The sequence below is a fragment of the Camelus bactrianus genome, chromosome 11, assembly GCF_048773025.1.
Source record: "Camelus bactrianus isolate YW-2024 breed Bactrian camel chromosome 11, ASM4877302v1, whole genome shotgun sequence".
Taxonomy (NCBI): domain Eukaryota; kingdom Metazoa; phylum Chordata; class Mammalia; order Artiodactyla; family Camelidae; genus Camelus; species Camelus bactrianus.
In genome coordinates this window covers 233140-247310 of record NC_133549.1, presented here as the reverse complement: position 1 = coordinate 247310, position 14171 = coordinate 233140, and the positions used below count along the sequence as shown (strand labels likewise).

The 14171-nt window shown below is 36.9% G+C and overlaps 1 protein-coding gene and 1 pseudogene across 1 annotated transcript in view; both read right to left on the bottom strand.

The window, feature by feature from the left end:
- LOC105072437 (uncharacterized) overlaps positions 1–14171 on the bottom strand; it is a 75585-nt gene that overhangs the window by 9342 nt on the left and 52072 nt on the right. The window contains exon 2 of the mRNA XM_074373125.1: positions 3599–3694. The gene's annotated coding sequence lies outside the window, so the exon portion shown is untranslated. The remainder of the gene's footprint in view (positions 1–3598; positions 3695–14171) is intronic.
- The window catches only part of LOC141573302 (zinc finger protein 81-like), a 63694-nt pseudogene continuing 52734 nt past the window's right edge, over positions 3212–14171 (bottom strand).

Here is a 14171-nt window from a genome sequence, read left to right as displayed (position 1 = left end):
AAGATCAAGATGTTCACTCTCACTACTTCTATAAAACATTTTCCTAGTATACCTAGCCAGTACAAAAGGCAAGGAAAAGAAAAATGGTATAAAGATTGGGAAGGAAGAAGTAAACTTGTCTTTATTAATAGATGGTAAAACTGTTTATGTAGAAAATTTTTAGAAATCTGCAAAACAACTACCAGAATAAGTGAATTAGCAAGGTTGTAGGGTCTACGGCCATTCCACCCTGAATGAGCCCAATCTCATCTGATCTTGGAAGCAAGGTTGCAGGATACACAGTAAATGTCCAAACATCAACTGTTTTTCTATATGTTCCCATTAAACAATTAGAGAATAAACAGTTCAGATAGTATAAATGAAAAAATGAAAACAGTATAAAATATTTAGGAACATATTTAATGAAAAATTGGAAAAACTGCTAAACTGAAAACCACAGAACCAGGGAGAAATTAAAGACCTAAGTAAAGGTACCATGGTCATGGATTGGAAACAGCATTGCTGAGATGTCAATTCTTCCCAAAATAACTAATGAAATCTTAACAACAACAAAAAAAGAAAATCCAAACAGGTGTGTGTGTATGGAAACTGATGAGCTGATTCTAAAATTTTATGAAAATGTAGAAGACCTATTGCAGCACAGAATTTTCCAGAATATCTAAAAACATAGGTATCATTTTAATATATTCTGTAGTCTAAAGATATTCCTGGCAACATTCTGTATTCATGCTGTATAACAACCAAGCAATCTTGACTAAAGCAGCAAACCTAGAAGGCTAACACTGCCAGATATCAAGACTTATTAATAAGTTATAATGCTGTAATAAAAGACAATGTAATATTGTCATAAAGATGGATAGATCAGTGAAAAGAACAGAACAGAAAGCCCAGAAACATAATCACACATATATGATCACCTGATAAATAAGATAAAACTGCAATTCAGTGAAAGGATAGTCTTTTAAATACATTTCTGTTCATCATTAAGAAAGTGATGACATAGTTTAAACAAGGTATTTTCAATGCATACCATTGACAAAAGAGTCACACATGCTGGCCTGCTCAAAAAAGAAGGTGGAGGAGGCAGACAGAGACTGCCAGAACTCTGGCTGGTTTCCCAGGACTGCCCCCAAGACCACACCAAGTACCCGCTCCTGCCCCTTTTGCTCCATGGCACAGCTCCTCACTAGGCAAAGGCTGCTGCTGCTGAGGAGAGTGCACACATGGGGGACAGAGCTGGACTGGACCTGACACTACACTGAATGTGATAGGGGGTGTTACTGGTGCTGTCAGGGGCAGTAAATCAGGAGTGTCTTGGAACACTGACATGTGCCAGGACAACTACAGTGGGCACAGTCCAGCCCCTCCTGCTCCTGTACTGCTTCATTCTGAGGAATGGAACCAGCCCACCCAACCCTCAGGGCTTCTGCGCTAGCACCTTAAGGCTATTGTACCTACAAGTCAAAAACTGACAATGGTTTTTCTTGTAATAAAAAACTCTCCCAGCAAACAAAGGTCCAAGACTGGATGGCTTCACAGGGAAATTCTACCAAACACATAAAGAACTAATATCTATCCTTCTCACACTATTCTGAAAACTGAAGAGAACAAAACACTCCCAGATTCATTCCACAAGGTGGTTAAGTACCCTGATACCAAAACCAGACAAAGACACTATGAAAACAGAAAATTATAGGCTAATATTTCTAATGAATATAGATTCAAAAATCCTCAACAAAATATTAGCAAACTGAATGCAGAAATATATAAAAAGGGTCACACACCATGATCACATGGGTAAATTTAAGAGATGCAAGGATGGATCATTATCTGCAAATCAATCAATGTGACACACATTAATGAAAGGAATAAAAGTCACATGATCATCTCAATAGATGCAGATGAAAACATTTGATCAAGTTCAATATTCATTCATGATAGAAACTTTCATTAAAGTGGGTATAGAGGGAGCATAGCTCAACATAATGAAAGCCATTTATGACAAACCCACAGCCAACATCATACTCAATGGTGAAAAGCTGAAAGCCTTCCCATTAAATCCAGGAACAAGACAGGGATGCCCACTATTGCCACTTGTTAACATAGTATTGGAAGCCCTAATCACAGCAATCATAGACACACGCACACAGAGTAAGAGGTGTCCAAATTGGAGGGTCAGAGGTATAACTGTCATTGTTTGCAGATAATACTCCTAGATATACATCCAAAGAAAACAAAAGCACTAATTGGAAAAGATACATGCACCCCAATGTTCACAGCAACATTATTTACAATGTCCAAGACATGGAAACAACACAAGTGCCCATCAAGAGATGACTGGATAAAGAATATTTGGTGTGTGGGGGGGGTGTGTGTGTACACAATGGAATATTACTCAGTCATAAAAAATAAATTGTGTCTTTTGTAGCAATGTGGATGGTCCTAGAGAATATTATGCCCTAGTGAAATTAGTCAGAGAAAGACAAATTATATATGATACCAATTATATGTCGAATCTAAAAAACATACAAATGAATGTATATGCAAAACAGAAACAGACTCACAGATACAGAAAACAAACTTATGGTAACTAAAGGGGAGATTGAAGTGGAGTGGGACAAATTAGGGGTCTGGTTTAACAAACACAAACTACAGTTTATAAAATAGATGACCAACAAAGAGATATTGTATAGCACAGGGAATTATAGGCATTATCTTATAATAACTTTAAATGAAGCACCTGAAACAAATACATTATTGTAAATCTACAATATTTGAATTGAAACAATTTATAATACCCTTCTTCAAAAGCCCCACATTTCAAAATAAGTTTATTTAAGACAAGTATATTTCAAATATGTACCCCAAATGTGTTTCAATAATTAAATGGACAAATAAATTCTGGAATAGTCACAATGGAACACTACACAGCAATACAAAGCAAAAACTCCAAATATATATAATACACATGTATCTCACAAACATAGTGCTGATCCAAAGAAGCTAGATACTATATATATATACACACACACACACACGTGTGTGTGTGTGTGTGTGTGTGTGTGTGTGTGTGTGTGTAGTATATATACGCTATATAGTGTGCATGTATGTATATATAGAGTGCAAATACACATACAGTACATACTGTATGATTGAAGTTATCTGAAGTTAAAAACAGGAAAATTTGATCTGTGATAACAGAAGGGAGAGATGTTATTTACTGGTAAGAGGACACCAGGGAGCCTCCTGGGGTGCTAAAAAAAAAAATGTTCCATATGTTAATCTTGATAATGGAAATATGGGTCTGTACATATACAAAATTGTATTTACTTGAACACTTAAACCCTGTGTATTTAACTCTATATATACCTTTAAAGAAAAAAACAAGGAAACCATTTGGGTATGAGAGTGACAATAGGAGATACTGGGTGACTCAGTGACTGGATATTTGAGTCATGTCAACAAGCTACTTCCAAAGGTCCAGAGCCACTAAAAAGTGACTCCTGAAGACCATTTCAATGGCTTTAATCTCTGAACTAACCCTTTGTGATCCAATTTCCTCCTAACCTCCATCTGGCTCCTACTCACACTAACTCACCTGGGACACTCTGGCTTGAGGATTCTTCCTCTAATATCCATGGCTCCTCTCCTTGCTCCAGCTTGAGGATCACTTCTGGCTTAGGGATGCAATACCCTGTAAATGAGAATTGTATCATGAGACAAACTGGATGAGTTTTGGGGCCTTTGAAGGAGGAGGACAGTATAACTCAAAGACAGTACAATTAAAAATGCTCATTTAATACTGTTGTGGGACAGAGGACAACACATTCTTTCTGGTACCCACAAGGGATAAATTGTCCTTTACCTCTGAATCCCCAACCTAAACATTATTATATTCTACAAAACTTCCACAGGTAAATAAAAAAGGACATGTGTACTGAGGGTCTACATGGGAAACAAGTGCTACCTACCCACTGAGATGAGGTGGCTGTAGGTCTCCAGCATCACGTCCCTGTACAGGGCCCTCTGAGCAGGGTTCAGCTGCTTCCATTCTTTCCAGGTGAAGCCCACAGTCACATCTCTGAATGACAATGATCCCTAGGGACACATATTTCTACTCAATCTGAAATGGTCTGAATCAGGTGATGTGGGAAAAAAAGTTTAAATACTAATTTTTACCATTTTTACTATTGCAAATTGACCAGAAATGTTACAAAGGACCTCTACTATATAACTTGTTTTGTGTTACACTTTGTGAGTAAAAACAGAAATCACAGTAGAAATACCACTGGTGAATTAATTTATTACTTAAGGGAAAAATATCTGCATGCCCTCATGTGCCCAGATCTGTACTAGTTTTGGGGAATTCCAAGTTGAATAATATACTCTTCCTGGTCTGAAAAAACTTAATCTTATAATGAAACATATAAAGACATACCTAACATAGGACTTAAAGGACCCACAGCACAAATCTGTGTAAAGCAGACAGAGATCATACAGGGGTTCTATCCAAGTTCACGTGAGAGTGTTAGCACCTTGGATTTGACAGAGCAGATAAAACTTTCAGTGATTAAATGTAAATAGCAGTTTCTTTATAAAAATATGGCAAAACATCAATGAAAGTTAAGAAGACCTGAAAAAATGTGGTAAGTCAACAGACTGCACAACAGGACAGGAGAGCAGGTCTGAACCTGTGATAAAATAAAGGCTGCAGAGGCAGGGTGAAGAGATTCTGGGCAGGAAACAAGCTCATCTATTTGACTTAAATCCTGTTAGAGATCTCCAAATATTTAATCACTCACCTAAATCTCTAAAATTCTTGAGCAATCATCAGTTTTATTTATATCTATCTATAAATTAAATAAAATACTGTCAATTCACATTTGAAGAGAGCTTAATTCTGTTATTTTTCAGATAAAAATGTAAATAGACCAGCTAATATTTTCTTCCCATGCCCTAAAGGATTGACAATATATGATGTGTGCAGAACCATCCTACAGACTCCCCTGGGGACTTGCTCCTCCCTTCCCCCACCTCCACTCACCACAGGTCACTGCTATGAACAGCAGGAAGCAAATCATGCAGTGGGAATACACACTTCTGTCCCAGTTATACAAATTAATTGTCACTGAAGGAGCAATGATCCCAGAGTAGGGTGGAGCTGGATTGACTAAATTAAGGGGGGCAGCAGTGAAGATTCTACACAGGGAACTTGCTGAGCAAAGGGACAGAGGAAGAGTTTACTCCCAGAGTGTCTGTGCAATCTGCCCTGGAGGTTCTGGAAAATTTGTCAAGTCTGGAGAAACGGAAGAGCAGTGACAATGAAATGGATACTAGACATACATACAGGACTCCAAATGTCTTCAAAACATGGAAGTGGAAATACTCACTTAAAGGTGAGACAGATGATTCTGGAGTTCAGGAGAGGGGTCTAGAATGAAAATAAGGATGTGGGTGAAAATGGCAATGAGACAGACTGAGGAAAGAGATACCAGCACAGAATGTGAGGGAACACCAATATCTGAGTGGCTGGTAGAAAAAAGAAAAAAGAAAAGTAGGCTATGAAGGCTGAGAAGAAATTTCCTGAAATGTGAGAACACAATCAGATGACAGAGAATAGTGGAAAATAATGAGCACAATTTCACAAATATCTGACATTTCCAATTAAAGATAATGGACTTAAAACACACATCTGCCTCTGATGCCTCCAATAATAGAAGTGGAAGAAACAATAAAACAAAAATAAAACAAACAAATGTGCAAGTAACAGAATACACTAAAAAAGACAATTTCATGTAACTTCTGGATAATATCAGCAAAAAACATCAGACGAAGGAAACTAGAGGCATGGTGCCTACAATTTATAGAAACACAGGTAGGCAGAAGTGGCAGCTTCCAACCACAGCCAGAGACCACCAAGCTCTAAGCCTTCAAACCAGGTGGGGGTCAGCACAGGTAGTCGGATGGGTGACTCACTGCCAAAACAAGACTGCCAGGGCACCTTGGTGGCCCCCTAGTCTGTGGAGACCCAGCAGTTAGTTAAGACTAAAGCTGATGAGCAGCCATTCTCTAAAGCTGGGACACATTTAAAAAAAATAGATAAATCTACAAAGTCAGCCCTTCATATGCCGAGGTTCAGCATCCATAGATTCAACCAACTGTGGATTGAAAATATTTGGGGGAAAAATTCCAGAAAGTTCCAAAAGGAAAAACTGAATTTGCCAAACACCAGCAATTACTTTTGTAGAATTTACATTGTATTTACAACTATTTACATAGTATTTACATTGTATTAGGTATTATAGTAATCTAGAGACTATATAAATTATATGGGAGGGTCTACCATAAAGAAGGCATGAATATACAATGGGGGAAATATAGCTTCTTCAATAAATAGTGCTGGGAGAGCTGGAGAGCTACATGCAAAAGAGTCAAACTAGACTATTTTCTCACACCACATACAAAAATAAACTCAAAATGGATTAAAGACCTAAATGTAAGACCTGAAACCATAAAACTTCTACAAGGAAACACAGGCAGTACACTCTCCGACATCAGTCTTAGCAATATGTTTTGGATATGTCTGCTTGGGCAAGGGAAACAAAAGCAAAACTTAACAATTGGGACTACATCAAACTAAAAAGGTTTTGCACATTGAAGGAAATTATCAACAAAATGAAAAGGCTGCCTACTGAATGGGAGAAGACATTTGCAAAAGATATATCTGGCAAGAGGTTAATACCTAAAATATACAAAGAACTCACACAACTTGACATTCATTAAAAAAAACAATTAAAAATGGGGAAGGGACTGAACAGACATTGTTCCAAAGACATACTGATGGCCAACAGGCACATGAAAAGGTGCTCTACAGCATTAAGCATCAGGGAAATGCAAATCAAACCACAATGAGATATCACCTCACAACTGTCAGATGACTATTATCAAAACGACAATAACAAGGGTTGGCAAGGATGTGGAGAAAAGAGAACCTTCATGCACTAGTGGTGGGAATGTAAATTTGTGCAGTCAATATGGAAAACAATATGAATACTTCCCAAAAAATTAAAAATAGAACTACCATATAACCCAACAATTCCAGTTTTGGTTATTTATCTGAAGAAAATGAAAATACTAATTTGAAAAGAAATTGGTACCCCTCTGTTCAATGCAACATTATTTACAATAGCCAAGACATGGAAGCAACCTAAGCATCCATCAACAGATGACTGAATAAAGAAGATATGGTATATATGTACATATATACATAACAGAATATTCCTCAGCCATAAAAATGAATGAAATCTTGCCATTTATGACAACATTGGATGGACCTAGAAAGTATTATGTTACGTGAAATAAATCAGATACAAATACTACATGATTGTACTTATATGTGGAATCTGAAAAACAAAACAAATGAACAAATACAACCAAACAGAAACAAAGTCATAGATACAGAGAACAAACAGATGGGTGCCAGAGGAGAGGTAGGTGAGGTAAGGAGAGAAATAGGTGAGGAATAGTTTTTTTTTCCTTTTCAGTTTTATTAGGTAGGATTATTACAGTCTGACTGCACATACATATTATATTCCATGTGAAATAGGTGAGGGATATTAAAGAGGCAAAAACTTTCCGTTTACAAGATAAATGAATCATGGGTATAAAATGTGCAGTGTAGAGAATATAGTCAATAATTATATGATATCTTTGTATAGTAACATGATAACTAGACTTATGGTGATCATTGTGAAATGTATACAGAATCACTATGTTGTATACAGAATCACTAACATAGTTCTACAGGTCAATTATACTTCAAAAACAAGCAAACAAATTCATTGAAAAAGAGATAAGATTTGTGGCTACCAGAGATGGGGTAGGGAGGTAGGACAAGGGAATTAGATGAAGGTAAACAAAAGGTACAAATTTTCAGTTATATGTACTAGGGATGTAATGTACAACATGATAGAGATAATTAACATTGTTGTATGTTATAAATGATAATCATTAAGAATAGTATATCCTTAGAGTTCTCAGCAAAAGGAAAACATTTTTTTCTATTTCTTTAATGTTGTATCTATATGAGATGATGAATATTCATTATACCTACTGTGGTAATCATTTCATGATGTAAGTCATATCATTATGTTGTACACCTTAAACTTATACAGTGCCATATGTCAATTTTATCTCAAAACTGAAAAAACATTAAAAAATAAAATGCATAGGAAGATGTGAGTAGGTTTTATGCAAATACTACACCATTTTATGTAAGGGACTTGAGTTTCTGCAAATTTTGGTATCCATAGGAGGTCCTGGAGCCAACCTCCTGCAGAGACCAAGGGATGACTGTATATGGACAATACAGACAGTTCTGCCCAAAGTGAAGCCAACTAAGAAATGCAGCTCCTCAAACTTCAATCCTCCATAATAGCATGTAGTTTTGTTTAAAGCAACTACTTAATGAAACAGATCTTAGTGCTCTAATTTCAGGATATACCATTCTCCGTTTCAAGAACTGAAGAGGGACCTCCTGCTTGCTTCCCTGCCTCCTTTCTGCCTGGGCTGAAGGAGAGTCCTCCCATGTCCATCCCCTACCCACTCACCTACAGAAACTTCTGGTGAGAGTCTGGTAAGATACATCCATATCTGCATCCTTACCTACCAAGTCACCTGTGCTAATCAAACTAGATCATCAGAGAAAAACAGGGGAGGAAAATGATGACTTAACAAACAAGAAGAAAAAACTAAAGCATTAAAAGTAAGCCACCAGAATGAACAGAATGACTGAAGAGTAAGGAGGGAAGTACAAAAATAAGGGAAAGTTTTGAAATATTCTAAATAGAATCCTCAATATGTTCAGGAGAATATTGTTTTCCTATAAAGTGAGAATAGTTAGCTATAAGAATCCATCAGAGAGAGGAGTCAAGATGGTGGAGTAGTAGGACCACAAGCTTGCCTCTCCTCATGACTACAACAAAACCACAACTGACTGCTAAACAACCACTGGGGAAAAAAGATTGGAACTTAGGAAAAAAGATCTTCTTCAACTGGAAACATAAAGAGGGAACCACAGAGGGACAGTAGGAAGGGAGTGCTTGTGGTATAATCTGGGCCCCAAAACCACTGAGTGGGCAACCCACAAACTGAAGATTAATTAAGTAACAGAGGCCCTCTCACAGGAGTGAGCGTTCTGTGCCCCACATTATGCTCCACAAACCAGGGTTACGGCATTGGGAGGAAAAGATCCCAGGGCAACTGGTTTTGAAGGCCAGCAGGACTTAACTTCAGGATCCCCACAGGACTGAGGGAAAAAGACACTTTATTCTCTTGGGAAACACACACAGAATCTAATATGTGCCAGGTCCAAGGGCAGAGGCAGTGATTTCATAGGAATCTAGGGCAGAACTGCCTGCTGGTTTTGGAAGGTCTCCAGGGGAGGTAGGAGATGGCTGCAGCTCACCCAGGGGACATAAAAGCTGGTGGTGAACATTTTGGGAGTGTTCATCTACATTAGCTTTCCTGGAGGCTGTCATCTTGAAGGGGCCATCAGCACTAAGACCTAGCCCCACACATCAGCAGGCCTCCTGAGCAATAAACACCTCTAGACATGCCCCTAAACAGGGCCCTAACCACCAGAGGTCCAGAACCAAGCTTCACTCAGCAGTGGGCAGGCACTGATTCCTCCTGCCAAGAAACCCATGTAAGCTTCTAGCTCAGCCTCATCCCACAGGGGGCAGGCACCAGAAGTAAGAAAGCAGCAAACCCAAAGCCTGTGGAAGGAGTCCACAAACACAGGCCAGACTCTACCGTGGGACCAGCTGGACTCTGGCCCTTGGGTGGCAAGAGAAGAATGTACTGCTGGGACACACACTATGTCTCCCACAGAGGGTCACTTCTCCAAGGTTGAGAAACATAACTAATCAAGCCTAAAAATACAAATAGAAAGATGGAAAATATGAGGAAGCAGAGAAATATCATCCAGGCCAACACACAAGGTAAAATTCTAGAAGAAGAAATAAGTGATGAGTAGATAGGCAATCTATCCAAGAAAGAGTTTAGACTAATGTTGGTGAAGCTGTTCAGAGAACTCAGGAGTACAGATGCACCAGGGGACATTCCAGCAAAGAGTCAGAAAAAAGAAAGAATACCCAAAGTTGAAGAATAAAATTACTGAAAGGAATAACACACTAGAAGGAAACAAGTATAGACTAAATGAGGCAGAAGACTGGATCAGGTTAGTGGTATTCACTACTGCAGAACAGAAAAAAGAATGGAAAGAAGTGAAGATAGTTTAAGGGAACTCTGGGACAACGTGAAGTGCATTAATGTTCACATGATAGGGGTCCCAGAAAGAGAAGAGAGAGAGAAAGGACCTCAGAACATTTTTGGAGAGATAATAACTGAAAACTTTTCTAACTTGGGAAAGGAAATAGTCACCCAAGTCCAGGAAGTGCAGAGAGTACAAAACAGAATCAGCCCAAAAAAGAACACACCAAGGCACATAGTAATCAAACTGATAAAAATTAAGGATAAGGAGAAAATATTAAAATCAGCAAGAGAAAAGCAACAAATAACATACAAGGGAACTCCCATAAGGTTATCAGCTGATTTTTCTGCAGAAACTGCAGGCCAGAAGGGAGTGGCACGATATTTTTAAAGTGATGAAAGGGGAAAACTTACAACCAAGATTATTCTATTCAGCAAGGCTGTCATTCAGACTTGATGGAGAAATCAAAAGCTTCACAGATAAGCAAAAGCTAAAAGAATTCAGCACCACCAAACCATCTTTACAACAAATATTAAAGAAATTTTTCTAGTCATCAACCACAAGAAAACAGAACAAGAGGAAAAAATAAATTAAAAGACCTACAAAATAAAACCAAAACAATTTTTAAAATGTCAATAAGAACATACAATGTAAATAGATTAAATGCTCCAACCAAAAGATATAGACCGACTCAATGGATACAAAAACAAGACCCGTATATTTTGTGGCTCCTTATAAATTTTGCAATTGTTTGTTCAGGTTATGTGAGGAGTGTCATGAGTATTTTGAAGAGGGTTGCACTGGATCTGTGGGTTGCTTTGTGTAGTATGGTCATTTTGATAGTGTTCATTCTTCCAATCCAAGAGCACAAGAAATCTTTCCATTTATTTGTGTCATCTTGATTTTTGGAGTATAGGTAACCTCTTTGGTTAAGTTTATTTCTAGGTATTTTGATGTAATAGAAATGTTTATGCCAGTTATAAAATTCTGGTTTTTGAAGTGAAAAAAAAAAGTGAACGAAGGGCACAAATGGCAACATATCCCTCTTTCTTATTTGCAAATGTATTATCATTTTTTCAGTGGCTGTGGATTCTAACAGTCATCTGGGAGCCCATTAAGGGCACCTATCTAATGGCATCAGTGCTATCAAGTCAGAAGGAAACTTGGAATAAATATGGAAGAGTGAAAAAATGAAAAAATATGAATATTCAGCATGTAAGCAAACTACTAAACTGATTTCTATAAAACGTGTGATATAGGGTAAAGAAGTAAACACTAGCAACAAAATCATATCTTGTTTATCCTTTTGCAACATATACAAATATCAAATTATATTGTATCCCTGAAATTAACATAATACTGCAAACCAACTATACCAAAAAAACTAAAAATAAATAAATAAATAAATTTTTATCATACGGGGGAAAAAAAACCACCTCAGCCCAGGCAGAAAAGCAGTGATTTTCTGCAATGCTCAAAAATAAGAAAAATCCATACTTACCTGAGCAAAAGATTACAGTAGAGACATAACAGATCACCTAAAGCCTGGGGATAAGTTGGGGAGAGAGTATCTACTTTGGGAAATTAAGATAATCAAAACTACTTGCATACACCAGGGAATTTAGAAAGCCATACACATACACAGGACAGAATGCATGCTGGGAAAAGACCTCAGAAGACCCTAAGCTTTCACCTCAGCTGATCTCTACAGCACTGCAAGCAGGATGGGAAAGCTAGGACAGTTGAATATGGACATGCTAAGTACTAAAGAATTACCCCAGCACAGAGCCAGTTTGCAGAGACTGTGAAAGATGGAGGTTTGGGAGGTTTATTCAGCTTTAGTTTTATACCAGCCTTCAAGGGGAAGCCTGTCAAAACACTAACTGAACACAAGCTAAAGAAACAGAGAATTCAATGACCACACATGACAAGAAATATATACTTTGGGGAAAAAAGGCTGTTTGGAAATTCATATGGATAACTGAAGCCTTCAACAATCAAGAACAGCAAAATGGAGAAAAACAAGAAAGCAATTTCTAAAATTATATTATACAATATACAATAATATTATAATATGCAAATGTCCAGATTCAACAACAATAACAACAAAATCACAAGTCATACAAAGAAACAGGATAGTATGTCCCAATCAATGGAAAAATATGATTAACAGAAATGTCCCTGAGGAAGACCAAACACTGAACTTTCTAAACAAAGACTTTAAATCAATATACTCAAAAAGCAAAAAGAAACTATAAAACAAAGAAATAAATGCAACCAGGAAAATAATTTATAAATGAAAAAAGAATATCAATAAAGAGATAGAAATTACAACAAAAAAAAAACAGAAATTCTGTAACTGAAAAGTACAGTAACTGAAATGAAAAATTCACTAAAGGAGTTTAACAAGATTTGAGAATGCATAAAACAATCATCTAGCTTTAAAATAGGAAAATTGAAATTATCAAGTCTGAGAAGCAGAGCAAAAAGGAATGAAAAGTAAACATGGCATAAATGACCTATGTGGCACCATCAAGCAGACCAACATAAACATTATGGAGTTGCAGAAAAATGAGAGAGGAAAGAAAAGAATAACTGCACAAATAATGGCCCCAAATTCCCCAAATTTCAAGGAAAATATGAATCTACACATCCAAGATACTCTAAGAATGCCAAGTAGGATAAACTCAAAATACATTCACCAAGACACATTACAATCAAACTCACAAAATAAAATAAAATAAAATAAAAGAATCTTTAAAGCAGCAAGAGAACAATAACTCATCAAATACAAGGGATCCTAAGATTAGCAGCAGATTTCTCAGCAGAAACCTTGGAGGCCAGAAGGCATTGGGTTGATATATTCAAAGTGCTGAAGGGGGGATAAAAATCTGTCAATTGAAAATTCTATATCCAGGAAAATTGTCCTTCAAAACTGAGGGTATTTCCAGATAAGCATAAACCAAAGGAGTTCATTACCAACAGCCCTGCTCTACAAGAAATGCTAAAGGGAGAGCCTCAGGTTGAGATGAAATAATATGAGGCAGTTAACTGACTCAAAGCCATAAAATAAAGTTTTCCAGTAAAGATAACTATGCAAGTAAATATAGAAGCCAGTATTATTGCATTTGGGGTTGCAACTCCACTTTTTCCCCCTACATCATTTAAAAGACAAATGCATAAGAAATAATTGTATGTTACAAGACACAAAATGTATAAAGGTGCAATTTGTGAAAGCAACAACATGGTGGTAGAGGGAGCAGTATAGAAGCAGAATTCTTGCATGCTCTTGATGCCACACTGCTATCAGTTTAAACTAGACTGTTATAAATCTCATATGTTAATAATAATCCCCATGGTAGCCACTAAGAAAATATTTAACTTATATACAGAAGAGGGAATGACAAGGAAATTGAGTCAATACACTACAAACAAATCAAGTAAAAACAAAGGAAAGCAGTAACTGACAAAATTAGGGACAAAAATGGTATAAGACAAAAAATGAACACAGTTGTATATGTCTTCCCTTATGAATAATTATTTTAAACATAGGTGGATTAAATTCACCAATTAAAAGGCAGAGGTTTGGCAGACTAAAACAACAACAGCAGAATGATCCAACTATATGCTGTCTACAAGAAAATTAGTCTCGCTCCAAAGCATAGTGTGTTCAAAGTAAGAGGATGGAAAAATATATCCATGCAAATGGTAACCAAAATAGTGCTGGATCACTATATTAATATCAGGAAAAAATACACTATTAAGTCATGAAGGACATTGTATATTTTGAAAAGGATTAATTAAGAAAATAAATCAATCAAAAACATGAATGGACCAAAGAAGAGGGAACCAAAATATATGTAGCAAATATTGACAGACTAGAAGGGAGAAGGAAATG